The 18,731-nt window shown below is 36.9% G+C and overlaps 1 long non-coding RNA gene across 1 annotated transcript; it reads right to left on the minus strand.

Moving 5' to 3' along the window:
- Positions 1-1,536: 1,536 nt before the first annotated feature.
- Positions 1,537-18,169, minus strand: LOC108509157. Its single transcript, XR_001878583.1, has 4 exons — positions 17,893-18,169; positions 17,618-17,679; positions 2,566-2,624; positions 1,537-2,460 (listed from the first exon to the last, which is right to left on the minus strand). It is a non-coding gene; the product is annotated as an uncharacterized LOC108509157 (long non-coding RNA).
- Positions 18,170-18,731: the final 562 nt, after the last annotated feature.

Below are 18,731 nucleotides of genomic sequence, written 5' to 3' on the forward strand. Positions count from 1 at the left end.
AAGTGTGTTTCTTTTTACTGTTGTCAGAGAGACAATCGCAGCAGGTTCAAGTATGCTCTTGGTTGATCAGGCAGAAATGACCAACCTTGCACCTTGAACTGTCAGCAATTCTTATCTGAAAGGCACATATGTAAGTGACCACTTTCAGCATAATAATGCTTTACAAGGAGGCGGGATTCTCCTAAGGGTAGGATTGTCCTAAGTATCTGTAACTCTGCCGTTCTCACTGTCAGATGGACATTGTGTTAGCCCATAGGTAGCTACACAAGCTCCTGGATAGTCTTACCATGTGAATCTGAATGTTACAACAGAAAGGCAGCAGAAACTAGAGGTGAAATTAGATCTTTCTGCTGAGAGACAACACAGCACAGATTTACTAGATAATACTGTTCCTTTTGTTAAGTCTTTATTCACACATATTTTTTCTCTTCAACTACATTTCCTTTCCTTAGTTCTATTAAGATTTCCTTGAGGAAAATACACCAGCTTTAAAAATATTTGTATGTGAATACCAGAGATAAAACATAGAAAACTATGTCTTAAACATGTATTTGTATATGCACAGAAACACTGTGACCATCTCTGGTCAGTGAAGAAGAGAAAATGAGAGACATGGTCTTTGTTCATTAGCATGCAGTACAGCCATAGGATGGCTTGGGAATTTAGGGTGGAAGCACTAACAGAAACATTTTCATGGTTAAAAGTTCAATAGAAGAAATGTGTGCTTATAGGGCAGACAGTCTTTGCCAACCCAAAGGTCTGAATCACAGATATCAAGATCTCTTACTTGTTGTTTTCAAAGACTTTTAGTTTGATTAATAAATTAGAGCACACCTAGAGGTCTCTGGCAGTCATGAGCCTCCAGAGCTGTAGGTATAAACTGCTCCCTTTTGAGGTAAACAGGTAAGAACTAGTTATACAAGTTATATCTACACTTGAAAATGAAGCACAACTGGGATCATTCCTTGGCCTGGGACAGTGCATGGTCTGACCCAGTTATCATCACTGAATTTACAACCTCTAAAGCCAGATCATTCCTTGGTCACAAATTATCATAGCTGAGCAGTTACAATTTGAATTTCCCCTTCAATGCAAATTGCCAAATAGGAACAGTTCTGCATCTGTGCTGTTTCTCCCACTACATGCAGGAGCAGGTACTGGTTGGCATGGTCTGAAATCATGGTCAGTGACTCCTCTACTATGATTAAACTCAACTGCCCAAGTACATTCCCTTACACTATTGAAGCTACTGGTTCAGATATAATCAAAGAGAGGGACATATATCACTTGATCAGTGATTGCAGTGATCTCATTTCCCACTAGGCCAAGCTGAAATATTTCCTTTCCTCAGCCTTCTGCACTGACTTCTTCCCTACTGTTATGACCCAGTTATTAAAATTGTTAGAAATGCCTCTACCTGAATGAAGGTGCAAATGAGACCAAATGCCAAAGTCAATAATATGGGTTATATTTAATGGTAAAGCAAGACAGACCAAAGGAGATAGAAAGAATTAGAGAAAAGGAAGGGTGGGGGGATAGAAGAAAGAAAGTGATAGAGAGAGTAAAATAGAAAAGTACCACCACTCCGTGTAACCCGGCAGCATCCCGACAGTCCAGTTCTTCTGATCTTTTTGGTGGTTAGGGTTTCCCAAAAAACATAGAGTAATAGATTAATATACGTTCAGGAGATGCCTGGCAACACCCCTTGGCAGGGTGGGTGGTGGTGGAAACTTTGCAGTCTCTTGCAGCAGATTTGTTGCTTCACTCAGATTATGTGCAGTCTTCTGGTGGTGGAAGGCCTCAGGAATGAATTAGGGGGACGCTTCGGGAGTCTTTGGTGGTTTGTGACCCCTTCTCAGCTGCCTCTCATGTGAATGTCCTGTGTGCACATGGTCTTCTTGGGGGATGGGGGGGTGGGTAGAGAGTTACTCCTTTGGTTTGGTGTGGAGAGATTTCACCATCACACACCCGAAACCCTTCTCCTCCACCACCTCCTGAGCCCAGCTAGGGCTGGTTCTTAACACAGATACATTCTTCATTCCTGAGCCTTGTTTACTCCTCCTCAGACCTGAGATGATTAGACAATAGTCTTATCTCAAGTCCCCAGTCACAGTCTAAATTCCACTCGAGAGGCACTGGGAGGAGGGGGGTGCTTCGATGGTCACAGACAGACTGTGCTTCCTTGCAGTTTGACAAAAAGTCTTTCTATGATTTTGACAATGTTGAAGACACTACTGACATTTCAGTCCATCACACCTGCCCACTTCTAGAATGTGCGAGGGAGGTTACCAAGACACCACAGATCTCATGTACAAGAAATTTCCGTGCAGCATCTTCTCTGTTTTTTGTGTCCTGACCTTCTAATCCCCTTTTTTCCTCTCCACCTCCCATTGGTAGAAAACGAACCCACAAGAACAGCCAAAAGACAGTCTGCTACAGCAACGTCATCTTCAGCCAGAGCTGCACAACACCAACACACAGCACTGAGCAATCTAGGCAGGCAATCTAGAGATGGGAATAGGAGTACAGGCTGAGCAAGGTAATCTGGGAATCCCAGAGACATACCTTTTGTGTGGGCTGAGCTCCCACTTCTTCCAGTTCTCTCTCAGCACCCAAGAAGATCTCTGTATAATGACAAAAAAATTTCCATTCTTCAGTCATCATATGTAACAAGGATTTTATTTTTCCTCTGTGCGAGGCTGTATTTTCATAACATATTTTTACCATGATTTATTACTTCTGTGAAAGCAATAAAAGTATCTTTCCTTACAGAAGGAAATATGCATGCATTTCTTGTAAAGTGGGCTTTTGTTTATGGCTACTGTTTTCAAGCTCTCTAGTCACAAATACACTATTTTGGTAATTTCTTTTCCTCTGCATAACTATGGATTATAATAGCTTTAGTTATCACATACAGACATCAGAAAGAAAAAGCAAAAAGGAGTATTATCTGTCAAGTCTTGACAAAATAAAATTATTGACTGCAAAAGAACTTCCAATAATTTCATTCTTTATCTCAATAATGCCAAATGTATCATGGCAATGTTCTACATCCTGCTTAAATAACAATGGATGATACAACCCATAAAATGGGAAAAGAAATATTACCAGTTAGATAACATTAATTCAGACATAAGCACGCATAAAAGTGTCCTAGTATTCTACAGTTTCTCAAGCCATTAGCTTTCTAATAAGGACTGTGCCTTTCTGTGTTTCTCACACAGCATAATGGCACACTGACAGTGATGGAGGCTTTCAGGCACTCCCAAAATGTAAATAAAATCATAATTAAAATGATGATGGTGATGCCTTTCGCTTTTTGAGTAAATAGCTAAAATGAGATCTATTCGTTACCTAACAAAGATAACAATATTTCACTTGATGTAACATTATATTTGATCAGTGCCCAGGATCTGGTTTTTTTCAGGTGGTAAAAAGAGAGTCTTTATTGCTTAAACAATATCAAATATCACAAATGCAGCATAAGCATAAATTACAAGAGGAAGGGAGGTTAGGATAGCTCCTTGAATTAATAAAAAAATTAAGGCATATACTTTCAAAGGTAGCTAGTGCCTCAGTATTCTTCAGAATTTTAGGATTAAACTGAAAGTCTTGTGACTCTGCTGTCAGCTGCAGTGACTACTTTTACTGAAATCACCAGGGTTTGTTCAGTACAGTTCAAAAGCCCTGGTTCAAATAATGCTCCTGCCAGACTATTTTAGTTCAAAGTAAGAGCTGGAAGGAGTAGGGCTAATGGGAATAAATAGTCTAATGAGAATCATAGAATGGTTTGGGTTGGAAGGAGCCTTTAAATGCCATAGTCCAACGCCCCTACAATGGGCAGCAACATCTTCAAACAAATCAGGTGGTTCAGAGCCTGATCTGGAATGTTTCCAGGGATGGGGCATCTAACACCTCTCTGGGCAACCTGTGCCAGTGTTTCATAACCCTCATATAAAAACTCCTTCTTCACATCCAATCTGAATCAGCTATCCTTCAATTTAAACTACTACCCCTTGTACTGTCAAAAAAGACTCTGTTTAAAAGTCTATCCCCATTTTTCTTACAGGTCCACTTTAGCTACTGGAAGGATGCTATAAGGTCTCCCCAGAGCCTCCTCTTCTGAATAACCCCTACTCTCTGCCTTTCCTCATAGAAGGGTCGTTCCAGCCCTGTGATCATCTTTGTGGCAGTACAAAGAGAGGACAATCACTACTAGTGTCAACAAGAACCTAGACAAGCTCACTGCAGGTTGAAGATCTACCCACAAAACAATTAGTGCAATGAGGCCATACTGCTTTATACCATAGCATTGTACAAAAGAAAAATACTTCTTGTAAGCACTACACCTTCCAAGCCCTGGGCTGCAGTGCAAGTGTGTCTCATAATCAACTGGCTTTTCAGTGGAAGTATACAAAATCTGAGGCAGAAACCTATTATACAACAAAGAACCTATGTCAAACACAAACTTTGATGGAGGAGTGAATTTGTTGATACATAACAAAAGAATAAAGTCCAACTGAAACTTTCCCAGCATGGGATTTGCAACATCTCTTTCTGTTGTCAAATAAATTTAAGATCCTGCTGCATTCTTTCTCTCAGTATTAGAGTCTCTCAGAGTTTTTCACTGTGAACACCAAAATTTATAGGAATTTAGTGTCTTTGAACCATACTATCCAGTTTGCTTGATATTAGCCACTGACTAAGGAGGCAGAGGTAGAGGAATAGCTGTGGAGGCAGTATAATATCATACACTTTGTTACCATAGAAAATGAAGCTAACAATCATAATTCTTATGAAGTTGCTTTTTTTGAGTGTAGATAATTGCATTTTCCTGGTTTATATATTTTCATCATTATTGCTTAATGCAAATCACTCTCTGTTTACCCAGCATGATTTATTGCCAGGATGTTTAAAAGGGAAGAGTAAAAGCTGAGTTGCTATGCAATGGATAAAATATATTTCAAATAATTTTAAGTATATTGATTTTTTCCTTTGAAATTGAAAAACATAATTTAGGAGGGCATGTCTATTAATTTGAATTTGGAAATAAGAAATATATCTCTTGATTTCCTACCCCTATAAACTAGATTATAACCATGAATTTTTGAGATGTATTGTTTTATGTGATGAATTCTTCACCAGCCATCTATTTAGGAAATCTTATGAAAGCCTCCTAACTAAGACTAACCTACAGATTTAATAGGGTAGTAAACTTTACAGGGCAAAACCATTAAAAAATTACAAGACAGTTATAATCTGGTATTACTTTTCTGTAACACAGTTAACCACATAGCATCTGTCTTGGCAGCCTAGTTAACAACCTCCATTCATTTCATCAAACATAATAAAATTAAACATGTGAAAACGAAAGTAATTAATTAAAAAGCTTATGCTTTATTTAAGCTGGAAGGGTTCTTAGTTTTCAGAATAGATTGATTTCCCACAAGTTCCCAGAATTGAAGGGAAAGAAAACAGTCATGTAAATTACCTAAAGGTGATTACTTCTGAGGGTAGATTAACATAAATTAAAAATAACAATATTAAGATAAAACATAAAGAGTTCCCTTTTCCCCAAATCATAAACATCTTTCAAAAGCAAATGGGGTGAAACCTACACTTAAACATATAACTACTCACAGTTAATAATGCTGGTCAAAGAGTTCAATGAAGATGTATCTACATCTAGCCAAATTAGCTAACAATAAGGTCAAACATGGAAAATTCTCTTCTGCATTCTTGCTAAGAGAATGATGTAAAAGAGCTTTAAGCAAAGGGGCTTTTTTGTTTATGCAAAGTAGTGAACAACACTAGATCAGGTATTAAACTAATTTAGCCAAATACTCTTTTTCTCAGCAGTGTTTCCTACTACTGCTTCTTTCACAACAGAAAGCTGTGTATTTATGATACTTCAACACTTACTTTCCCTATCTAATTTCAGTGCCAATAGCTCATGATCCTTGAAAGATATTTATAATTGATGACTCAGAAGTCTGAATTTACACTTATAGAGAGTGAGGCAACAGGATTTCAAACTCATTGATACTATTATATACATCCAGTGGAGTGCAGGTCAGGCAAAAAGTCATTTCTCAGATGTTCAATCGAAAATTGGCAGCTAATTGGTTACCCTTGCACTTTAAGATTTTCCAGAACAAAAAAATTGTTTCAAGATTCTGAGAGTTTTGGTGATTGTTGGGGTTTCATGTTTTTTTTCTTCAGCAGCATTTTGGTCAACCCTAATCTATATTTTTTGTTTTGCTTATGACTGAGTTAGATATCTTGTTATAAGTGTGCAGTGATATATCTGTCCCTAATCTCGAACTGACAGGGTTGTCAGTCACCAAGTACTCTGTGTTTGATCTGAGTTACAACAAAATACACATCCCTGAGCAAGACCTCTTGTATGTTCCTCTTTACTGATTTTACCATTCTTCAGATTATTTGATCATTTATCGAAGTCAGGGTAATAAATGAAAATATATCTGATTTCTCTATTTTTTTCTGTATACAGTAGATTCTTTTTAATTTAACTAGGTAATTTGGGACTTATATGCTTATTTTCTCCCTTCACTAATTTAACCTTAGAATGTGACCTTCTTGATGTCTCTGAGGCTTACATCCATTTATCACTTGTACTGTGAAGAAAGTTCCAGCTTTCTATCCCTGCCTTTTGTTAATAGTCTCCAAGTTCATATGAAATTGCTGTCCAACATGTCAATGGCAAACTGTCAAATGAGAAACTCTCTCACTGATTTTTGTGAGAATAAAGAAGACAATTACCTCTAATCTAGTCTGTCAAGTTTCTGCTTCAGAATATCTCTGGCCCCTTAGGATTTATAGTTTTCTATTAACGCTTTCAATCAACCAGGCACATATCTTTCATTCCTAGTCTCTACAATGCATTGGACTTTAAAAAGGACACTGCAGGTTCAGTTCTAACTCATTCTTAACTTCAATAATAACCACATGCCAGCATCTCAAATACAATTAATATAATGGAGGAAGATGAGGCTATATTAATAACCTTTGTCTTAACTTCAGACCAAAGATCCAGATTAAAAAGTGTAAACATTAAGAAATCATAGCAGTAAGGACCCTCAGAAGCACTTACATTCGTCAAGTACAAAAAGAATTTTCGCTAATATTTACTTCTAAAGAATGACCTATAGTTGCAACACTGAAATAGAGAACACAGGTAGTTCTGGGAATGAAGAACGCTCACTACAGTTGAGGTCACTATCTTTCTCTACTTGAGTACATGCATGAGGAATAATTTCCTATGATATTGGATACAAAATAAAATGCAAAGTAAGTACCTATTTTTACTGATTTGATCTTTGACTTAAGTTATGATGATAGGGCAGAGGTTTCTGGTCCTAAACTAAATTTATTTTACAAGAAGAATCCAGAGAAAGTAATGAGTTTGACACCTATTCGCTTCAAAGTTAATGCTGGAGTTAGACTTAGACACACTGTGACTGAAAATACAAATTTGTGAAGTCTAATGAGATAAAATGTAAAATGCCCTGTAATTAGCAAGATTAACAAGATTCAGGACATCACACAGACAAGTCAATTTAATTCTATTCTTAGAAATACTCTTTCATCTTCCTGCCAACTGATCAATCATAGCAACTAAGGCCACACCAAGGCCATACTTAATTAAGGATCTATAGGAAAAAAACCTGAAATCCTGCAACACTAAAAAACTGGGAAAAATAAATGTCATCCCCAAGACATTGAATAATCCTGTTCATAGAAACTGCTAGAATTCATGGAAACAAGAAAAGTTTTAGTAATTAAAACGGTATTAACACAAACAAGAAAAAAAGTCAGGGAAGGAAATTCTGCAATAAAGAACATAACACCTGCCTTACAATATCTTTAGCAGTCATATATGTTACTTGCAGCAGTCTATCTTACTTTCTTCCCAAGCAACAGTATCTTAATCACAACACATTGCTAGATACATTAATCAACTGCCAGTAAGATGGTAAATATGCAAATAATATGATCACTTCTTGCTGTTCTGGCTCCATGCAGTCTTCATATTTAGTGTCATGAAGAGATAGCTGCTCACAGATTAAGTGGTTTAGCTTTATTGGCAGTGTTGACTCTCTCTAGAAGAGCTATCTTTTACATAATCTTTCTACACACACTCCATTCCCCCGGCTCTAAAAAAAATAAAAAAATAACTCTTAAGCTGTGGCATCAATAGCTGCAATATATACTGGGAGAAAACCTACACAGACTTCAACATTTTGAGAAATCTACTTGCCTCACCACAAAAACTTTCCTTTATTAAATTTGTTTGTGGTACAGACATTTCTAGAGTGTGCTCTACTTCCTCCTAAATGAATTCCTGTAGAATGAAGCCTTCATCCTAAAACAAAATACAAAAAAGTTTAGAGAACTGTGAGCGGAAGCATGGCTAGTGGACTACAAAGGAAACCTACAGCTACTTTATTTCTACTACCTTAGATGGAGAGGTTTAGGACTAGATCACAGGAAACTTCAGTGCCTGTTAAAGTTATGGAGAAGATTGGAGGTATCGAAAATCAAAATGCAGTCATTGGTCAAAGCCAGCACATCTTCAGGAGACGAAAGCCCTGTTTGTCCAACCTCATTTCCTTTTATGACAAAGTAACCCACCTCATTGATCAAGGGAAACCAGTTGATGTCATCTTTTTGTATTTCAGTAAAGCTTTTGATACTGTCTCTCACAGGATCCTTCTGGACAAAATATCCAGCACACAGCTAGATAAACACATCATGCAGTGGGTGAGCTATTGGGTCACAGGTCAAGCACAGAGGGCTATAGTGAATGGGGGTAACATCAGACTGGTGACCTGTCACTATTGGGGTTCCAAAGGGCTCCATCTTGGGCCCTGTGCTCTTCAACACCTTCATAAATGATGTGGACACAGAACTGGAAAGGATACTAAACAAGTTTGCAGATGACACAAAACTGGGAGGAGCTGTTGACTCCCTCAAAGGCAGGGAGGTCCTGCAGAGAGACAAATTAGAGGACTGGGCAGTCACCAACCATAGGAAGTTCAACAAGGGAAAGTGTTGGATTCTGCACCTGGGATGGGGCAACCCTGGATGTACGTACAGGCTGAGGAATGAGATGCTGGAGAGCAGTGCCTTGGAAAGGGACCTGGGAGCCCTGGTCAATGGCAAGTTGAATATGAGTCAGCAGTGCCCTGGCAGCCAGGAGGGACAACCGTGTCCTGGGGAGCATCAGGCAAAGCATCACCAGCCGATCGAGGAAGGAGATTGTCCCTCTCTGCTCTGCACTGGGGCAGCATCACCTTGAATATTGTGTGCAGTTTTGGGCACTGCAATATAAGAAAGATATTGAGCTCCTAGAGAGCATCCAAAGGAGGGCAATGAAAACAGTAAAGAGCCCTGAGGGAAAGTCGTATGAGGAGTGGCTGAGGTCATTTGGTATGTTCAGCCTGGAGAAGAGGAAACTGAGGGGAGACCTTGTTGCAGTTACAACTTCCCTGTGAGGGGAAAAGAAGGGGCAGGCACTGATCCCTTCTCTATGGTGACCAGTGACAGGACTCAAGGGAATGGCTTGAATTTGTGTCAGGGGAGGTTTAGATTGGATATCAGGAAAAGGTTCTTCACCCAGAGGGTGGTTGGGTACTGGAACAGGCTCCCCGGGGAAGTGGTCACAGCCCCAAGCCTGGCGGAGTTCAAGAAGCATTTGGATGATACTCTCAGGCACATGGTGTGACTCTTGGGGATGGTTCTGTGCAGGGCTAAGGGTTGGACTCAATGATCCTTGTGGTCCCTTCCAACTCGGCATATTCTCTGATTCTGATTCTGTGAATCTCAACCCAGCTGTCACCAAAATGCTCACTCTCCAGTAGCCTACCCAAATCAGAATCCTTATTGCAAATATTTCTGCCTTCTCACTAACAAAAGAAGCTCATTTACCACTAGAAATTCTGCTTGAAGGAGGTTCCGTTTCATCCCTATGAACACCATGGGAGACCTTTCAAACACTGATAACCCTAGGCACACACTAGATTTGGATTTAATTTATCTGCATATTCATAGGTATGAACAGAAACAGACTCACCTCTTGCAAAATTAAGGTTCTTCTTGCAGTAAGAAAGCTCTTTGAAGAGGTATGACTTCAGCTGGATTCAAGTTATGCTCACACACAGAAAGCATAAAAGAGATTGGTAGAATCAGAAATTTAACAGAACTTTCCTATTTTAATAGAAGCTTTCTGGTATTTCTAGCTGTAGAATGGTGTCAACACAACATAGAAATAGAAAATCTGCACTACTCCATGCACGTGTTAGGATCCTTCAGCATAAGTTTTACTTATTTTTTGGAAGGGACCAGAACAAGAGAGTACTGCATGCACTAATATTGTGAACTATTACCTCTTCCGGCATATTCCTCTACCTACCAGTGTCCTTCCCTCATTTTTGTGCAGTAGCCAACACAAGCTTCCCTAGAAGGCACCAATAGCTTCCTTCAAGCCCATGCTTTCTGCCACAGGAATAACAGACGACCGGGTTGCCACAGCTCATAACATGATATTGTGAACTAAACCCAGGATTGAGAAGGGGTGGGGGAAACTGTAGAGTGATGAGAGACAATATTACCAGTAAAACTATACAGTTAAAACTGTTACCCTGATCAGTACATGTACAGGAAATAAAAAGGAGAAAGACTTTTTATTTCTTAGATCCAGTATTTAGAGAGAGAGATATCATATATTTTAGAAAATTGAGAGATCACACAGCTTCTACACTATTACAAATAATTTGCTAATTTCTAAGAACCAGACTTTTGATATACTAAAGGTTATCAACATTTCCACTAGCTTTCAAATCTACATTATGTGGGCAATATAATAATCTGCATATTGCTTTAGATGTAGATTAATTTCACCATAAAGCCTGCCTTTTTGCTCATACCACACTTAGAAGAGAATAAGGAGGGTTTTACTGATTACATACATGCACATAACTTCACATGTATTTATAAAATCCTATCTCTTTCACAGGTTATCTGCAGAACTTGTTGGTAAGTAGAAACATAACAGCAGTTCTTTACTATATATATAAAACTGCTATTGTTTTTATCTTCAAAACAGACAGTATAAATTATCCCAGCTCCCACATCTATTTAAATTCTATACATGAGAAATTAATGAAACTAACTGACAAAACTGTAGCAAATTTTTTAAAGCTCACTTTATGAGAATAGAAACAACCTTCTGTGAGTGCCAGGGAAACACCACCATTAATGCCTATGTCCAAAGAAGAAAATTCATCATATTCACTATCTCAACTCCTACTGTGATCCAGGGTGATATTAAACAGAAGCAACTGTAACTGTGAGCAATCATGTCTTTGAATGAAATGTGTCAATACTTGGCTGAAAGGGAATACAACGGAGAAAACTTTTTTTCTGCCTTTCTTCCTTTTTTGCATATCCGGCCTGAGCTTTCACACAAAAGTCAGACAAGAGATAAGCATTGAAAAGAGCAAACATTAAATGTAAAAGCTTTCCCCACAATGATTTTTTGTCATTTGCTGAGTTATGTGAAATGAGGATCTACTATGACAGCAAGTAGGACTTTAAAAGTTGGCTACAGTAATTTCTACAGACACAAAAGGAACACACTCAAACAAGCTCTAAATTATTTCTGCAACATAACTTGGAGTTGAAATGATAACGTGCACTACTTTGTTTTATGGGACACTTACCTTTATTTCCATGGCAAATGTAAGGGAGAGGTTACATTTTTTTAACTTCACATACAAGGTCACTGACAGCTGGGAAACTTACTGCTGTCACTTCCCTTTGACCTACATCGCTGCAATATGGTAATAAATATGGTAATAAGTTTGGTAATCTTATTTTTTAAAAATATAGAAACATAGGAATGTTTATATTTGGATTGTTTAGAATTTAGACATCATCTTCTGGATTTATGGTTCTTATGGATCAAAGGGGTATCCAAAATGTTCTCTAATCTGTTCACCTGCATACTATAGAATTTGAAAGTTCTACTTATTTTTCTTTGTATTGAATTCAGAAAAACAGAGAAAAAAATTCTAATTTGTAACGAAATTGATTGCTCTGAATGAAATATGAAATAAAAAAGCTGGTTCCTGTGTTTATTTCATATATATATATATATATACTATATATATATATATACACATATATATAAATTACATATAACATTACAACATGCTACTGCCTTCAGTGACCTACATTGGCTAAACCTCTGGCTATTCACATTTCATTCTGTATTAAAATATGACTACTGAATCATTCGTTTAAGCAAAGCTGTACCACAATCAGCAAATTAATTGTGTCCATTTTTTCAGGTTTTTTTCCTTTACATCCCACAGCATTGCTTAGAAATATAAAATCCTCTTCTGAGATTCAGCATCACAGATCACCAGTCAAAGAAAGTTCTAACTTCAAATTCCATTTTGAAAATTATGGGGAGTTATTCTATTTGTTTTAGAAAGATTTTTTTTCTGAAATTCTTCTACCAAGATGCTAGCAATCACTGCACTGAGGTAAAAATGACTACTTGGACCACAGGGATTTGCTACTATGCACTTCAATCTTGGAGACAATCTATACTACAAACAATTTTTGAGACATTTCTCATAAAATGTCAGTCATGCATGCCAAAAGCTAATTTTTTTTTTTCTGTGATTTGTGGATCATATTTGCATGATTTTGCAATTAATCTACAGTGTAGGTTGTCAAATAGAAGCTATAACTCAAAATTAGCACTCTGAATAGCTGAGATGCATTGGAAAACCCAAGAAATCAATTAAGGTGCCACTCTCATGCAAGTTGAAGTTCACCTTTCAAAATGAGCTCCACTAAACCCAGAAAAACTTAATTTTATATCTTTTAATAATGGTATCTCTTAACATATACCTAGACTGCTGTTTGGCTTACTTCTCAAATATTTACAGCTTATAGAGCAAAGTCTTACTTGTCTTAAAAATGTGGGTCTTTTATAAATATTTCAGCATCCCTGACTCTGGAGGTGGGAGAAAGTTGGAACTATATGATCTTTAAGGTTCCTTCCAACCAAGTCTGCCTCCTGTTCATATGAATACCATAAAAAATTATTTCTGATCAATTTAGTAATTAACTTTAGTAGGATGCATGGGTCTTGATCAATTTTAAGAGCTTTTTCCAACCTCAGTGATATATATTATGTTGAACCAAGATCAGGACCGATATTTTTAATTTAAAAGGGTTAAATTCTTGCATCTTCTGTGAGACTATATCTTATTTAGGATTCTTCAAATTTCATTTCATATAGTCTGACCTGAAACATACTGAATATTTTCTAAAAACACTCTCTGTTTTTGAAAAGGTCATCAAAGCACAACAAAGAATGAGTATATCATCTCGGGTATATGAATGTTATTGCTTTATTCTACGTAATTTAATCATCAAACTTATTCATCTCATGAGACAGTAATTTTCCTTCAAGTGCAATTATATTTCACAGTAGGCCTGCTGATTAGGCAGAAACAGAAATAATTCACCAGAAAATTACAAAAAGAATTAATCATCACCAACATGTAAAGTAAGAAATATGATATTCAGCAGCCAATAAATAATTAAATCCCTTCTTTCCAAATCCACCAAAGCTTAATAGGAAGAATGTGTATATGTGCCAATAAAGAATAAAGATCATATAACCACCCATTCAGGGTTTACATTTTGAATGGTGCAGGAAAGATAATTTATTGCTTGTTTCTTTACAAAACACTGCTCTAATAAATTAGGTAGAAGACAGCCCCTTATATTGTAAATATGTATTTTATTGCAAATTGTGTCTCAGTCTGCAACATTAAAATCCTAAAATAGAAAAATTTAAAGACAGTATTAAAATATAAATTGCTATTCTTATGTCTTGTGTGACATTTTCATAGAATATCAAAGTCAAAAGCAATTCTTTAGAAAATGACAGCCTAATCTTGTACATGTCTATTAGTTTCTGTTAGCCTACTCCAGAACAGGCACATTAAACAGGCACAAAAATCTTTGCAGGATTCAGGTCTAAGATTCTGTCCTTTCAAGTCATTATGTCACTTAGATATAGAAATTGCTTTGCTTTGGCAGTTTGTATATTAGAGAAGTCCAGCAGTATATTCAAAGTTCCTATTAGAGAGAGTAAACAAAAAACATCTCTACAAGACATTGAAGAGTTAATTCAGATTACAAACTAAAATGTCAGATTCCTAGCAGTTTGTGTCTCAGAACAATATTCATTTCAACATACATAAACTGAAATGTCAGGTTCCCTGAGGTTCCTCCCAGCCTTGATTCAGTTGCTCTAGACTCAGTCAGATAACTGGCAGATAAAATATAGAAGTGAGGACAATAATATACTCAGAAACAATGTGTGACACAAGATTAAGTTTGTAATCTTGCAAATGGTCACTAACACTGATGGAAATCCTGAACATACATGTGCTGTTGTATTGAGAACCTGTTCAGACCCTAGAGGAGATGATAGCAATGAGGACAGTGCAGTGACAGTAGAACTCCCCATCACAAGTTGCCAACACTTGAATATAAATGAAATGTACAAAGCAACTATGTCAAGTAGCTAAAAATACTATGGAGAAGTACAGAAAAATTATACAAATATCACCTCAGAAATAGTAATGGCCTTTTGAAAAATATATACAATATTTTTCATTTAATTCTGGAGATAGCTTAAAGCAGAACTCCATGAGGAATAATATATAACAAGCCTGAAAGCACATCCTGGAGATGGAATAAGATTTTTATCAACAACAGTGAACATGTATCTTATACATATTTTTCTCATATGTATAACCTTTTTCCACGAGTTCTATCTACTAACAATTTACGTATGTATCATGTGTCTCCATTTCTTCATAAGTAGTTATTGGCTTATGTCTTCCTTGGCAAAGAAGTTCTTAAAAACCCTGAAAGTAACGAATATAGTAATTCTCAAGGAAGAGTAAAGTCGTATAGACTCATCTGACCCTTAGCTAATATAGATAAAATTAATCCCAATGTTGGAAAAATCACACAGAAGGGTCCGGGTCCTCCTAAACACAAAGGAGAGAGATGGGATTTTCCCAGATTGAATCAATCCCATGAGAGATTTATCACCTTACATCTTTTATTAAGACATTCATAACAGAAATATAATTTCTGCTATGAAAATAACAGAAATATTATAAAAAGGTACATTTTCTGGATGACATTAAACCTTTCACTAGTGATTTTTGTGTTTGAAAAAGAAAATAAAAAACATGTGAAGGACTTTGACATTGGAAAAAGCAACACTGGGTCTTATTCTGATCTCATTAACAACTCCTGTAGATAAAGTCCATATTTTGAGTAAGAGTAAAACTTCATGAATTGTGTCTAATAAAAAGTTGCACAATTCCTCAATGATAGATTTGAAAATATTTAGCAGTCTTGGGTTCCCAGCCTTCTGTTAATTTCCCTGTATAACAAAGCCTCTTTTAAGAGACTAAAAGCAATTCTTCTGCATCCAGAACATTTCAACATTTTACCATAACAAATGTATATTCCTGCTATTAATCTGCCTTATGTTATCTATAAAGAAGTGACAAGAAATGTAGAAGTACAGTACATTTCAGGCACGTAACAAGAAGGAAGAAGAAAAAGAATAATACAATTTACTTCAAATTTGTTTTTCTGCAGCATGGAAGCAGTTATAAAATTAGGCAGGGTTTAAATAACATCAGAACTAACTCAAACTTTCAAAATACAAAAAAGTCAACTGAAATGTCAATGTAATCAGTTCTTTCATGAGCTTCACTGATCACATAGTTATTTTTTCAATATGTTTTGCATCTGAGTACCTATCCAATTTACTTAAATAATTATCAACAATTAGGAAGATAGCCTATATTAAATATGAAAGTGCATTTATAAAAAATTGTATTTTTCACTGTGATATATATGACATATCTTCATCAGTTTGCAAAATCATATGACAGTGTGACTTTTAGTTATTTTTTAATACTGAAAAGAGCTCTAGCATAACTAATTTGAATCAGCAAAATACTCTATATTACTATTGACTTCATTTGTGAAATCAGTATAAACCCTCTGAAAAGAAAAATTTGTTGCAGTTCTGCTAGTATAAGCCTTGCTATGATTAGGGGTGCATCTAATAAAAATATTCTGACCAAGAGATATAACATCAAAAACCCTCTTCATAACAGAAAACATGATCTTGTTCAGAGCTGTTAATTTTAAAATCCTCAATACTTTGTTCTTTTAATTATTAACCTGCTTAAAACTGAGTATTGGATGCGTTTTCAAAAATACACATCTGCAAATGTAAAGCAGAAAAAAAAGGGAGTTGTTGGCCTGTCTGCACTTACCATTATTGCACAAAAAAATAACAGGTAGGAACACTCTCATACAAAATTCCCAATTTTTTTTAACTGATTTGAGTTAAATCTATGCGTACTCCATATATCAGTGTAGACATCACAAAAACTACTTTTATACCAGAACTTATTTTTAACATACAGTACTACACATTTCTGTATCGAAGGAACTATAAACTGAAGAAATAGAACCCAAAACACTTCTCTTTTCCTATATCATTTAATCAGTCTGCAAGTTATACCACCCATTGTGATACTTCCTTATATGAAAATAATTAAAATTAGAGTGCTACAACTTTGACTAATTGCATTAATATGTAACAGCCTGAACCAGAGTTTTCAGTACATTTATACTTCAAGAAGGGCATCTGTAAAGACTCAAGGAACAACAGGCAGATCCTCTGAGAAGCTATTTCAATAGGCATGAAAGACAAACAGATGAGCAGAAAAAGCCCAGATGGATTTACTAAGTGCAAATCATGACTGACCAATCTGATTGTCTTCTACAATGAGATGACCAGCTTTGAAGAGAAGGGAAGAGGAATAAATGTTTACTTTCATTTCAGCAGGGTGTTTAATACCACCTCCCTAAGCTCCTTTGCCCCCAAAATGGTGAGATACGTATTGGGTAAATGTGCAGTAGGGTGTGAGGGAAATTGTCTGGACCATCACGTTTGGAGGTCAGCTGCACAAATTCCAACCAGCTGCTCCAAACTCTCAATATCCCTTGGAGATCAATTCTGGGGCCAATACTATTTAATGTCTTTATGAACATCCTTAATGGGACACCCAGACTTGCACTCAGCAAGTTTGCAGATAGTACTTAGTAGGAGGTAAGTGACTCATATACTGACATGCCGAGTTGCTACTCAGAGAAATCTTTACAGACTAGGAAAAAACCGACAGCAACTTCATAAAGTTTAAAAAGGAAATGCAAAGGGATAACTCTATACATACAGGCTGCAGTTCTATTCCCTGAGAAGCAGCCTTTGAAAAAAAGAACGCCGTGGTCCTGGTGAACAAGCTGAACATCATCATCACCTTTGCACTGGTGGCAAAGGTGACCCATGGCATTCTGGTCTGTATTAGTAAGTGAATACCCAGCAGGTCAAAGGAAGCAATTCAGTCTCTAAACAGCTCTTGTGAGATTGCATCTCAAGTATCAGGTAAAGTTTTGAACTTACTAGTACAAGAAAGACATGTGCAAGTTTTGAGCCGGCTTCCCACCAAGACTTGACAACAAGGCCTGCTTCCCAGAGAGGGAAGAAAAAAATACCACAGGAAAAAAACTGAAAGAAGTTTGAACAAAACAGGATTCTATCAAAATATATATTTACAATTATATATATACAATTTGAATATATTATCCACAAAAGGGAGCTCCCAAGGGGGGAAAAAGGGAAAAGGGAGGGGGAAACGGATAAAAAGAAGCCTAAAACCAAATATCTCCTAAATATACCTGTTAATAGAGAGCTAGTGAATAAATATAAACATGAATTAAATACATCCCTGAGCGGGACAGCAGAGCTGTGCAAGGCAGCAGCCGACTTTCCCCACCCTCCCAGAGAGACTGGAGATAACGGCAGGTCAGAGCAGGCAGGCCTTGGCCTATACAAGCAAAAACCATCTGCGAAGAGACCTGTCACCTTCAGCCACCGGAAGAGAGAAGAAAGCAAACTCTCTTATCTGCACCTTTTTATATCCCAGGTTACATAAAGGAATAGCATGGAATACTTCCTTTGTCATATTCCTAGTTCCTTCCTGGTTATAAGCTGGTCTCCAGGAAGGCCTAGACTGAAACCATCACACATGGACATACCGTAGCAAGTCCAGCATAATTATTAGGAATCTGAAGAAAATTAAATACAAGAAAAGGCTAAGAGAATTAGGTTCAGCCTTACAAAGAGAAGGCTAAGGCAAGAACTTCTTGCTGTCTAAAACTACCTTATAGGAGGTGATAGAAAGATGGATACAAAGGTGCACAGTGAAAGGACAAGAGGCAGTAGACATAAAAGATGACACATGGGAAACTGGGTACAAAGGAAAACATTTTTACCATGAGGGTATTCAAATGTTGGAGTAAATTTCCCAGAGAGGTTATGGAATCACCATTTTTGGAGATATTTAGAGCCCAATTGGACATGGCCCTGAGCACCTGATCTAGTTAGAGATGCTTCGAGACCTGACCTCCAGAGATCCCTTCCAACCTGAATTATTCTGATTCTGTAAATTTTATTAATACAATAAATAAGGCTCTTTCACAGGCTCCAGCAATAACCTGCAACTGTCCACTGCATT

Source organism: Lepidothrix coronata, unplaced genomic scaffold (assembly GCF_001604755.1).
Source record: "Lepidothrix coronata isolate B3197 unplaced genomic scaffold, Lepidothrix_coronata-1.0 Scaffold342, whole genome shotgun sequence".
Classification (NCBI taxonomy): Eukaryota; Metazoa; Chordata; class Aves; order Passeriformes; family Pipridae; genus Lepidothrix; species Lepidothrix coronata.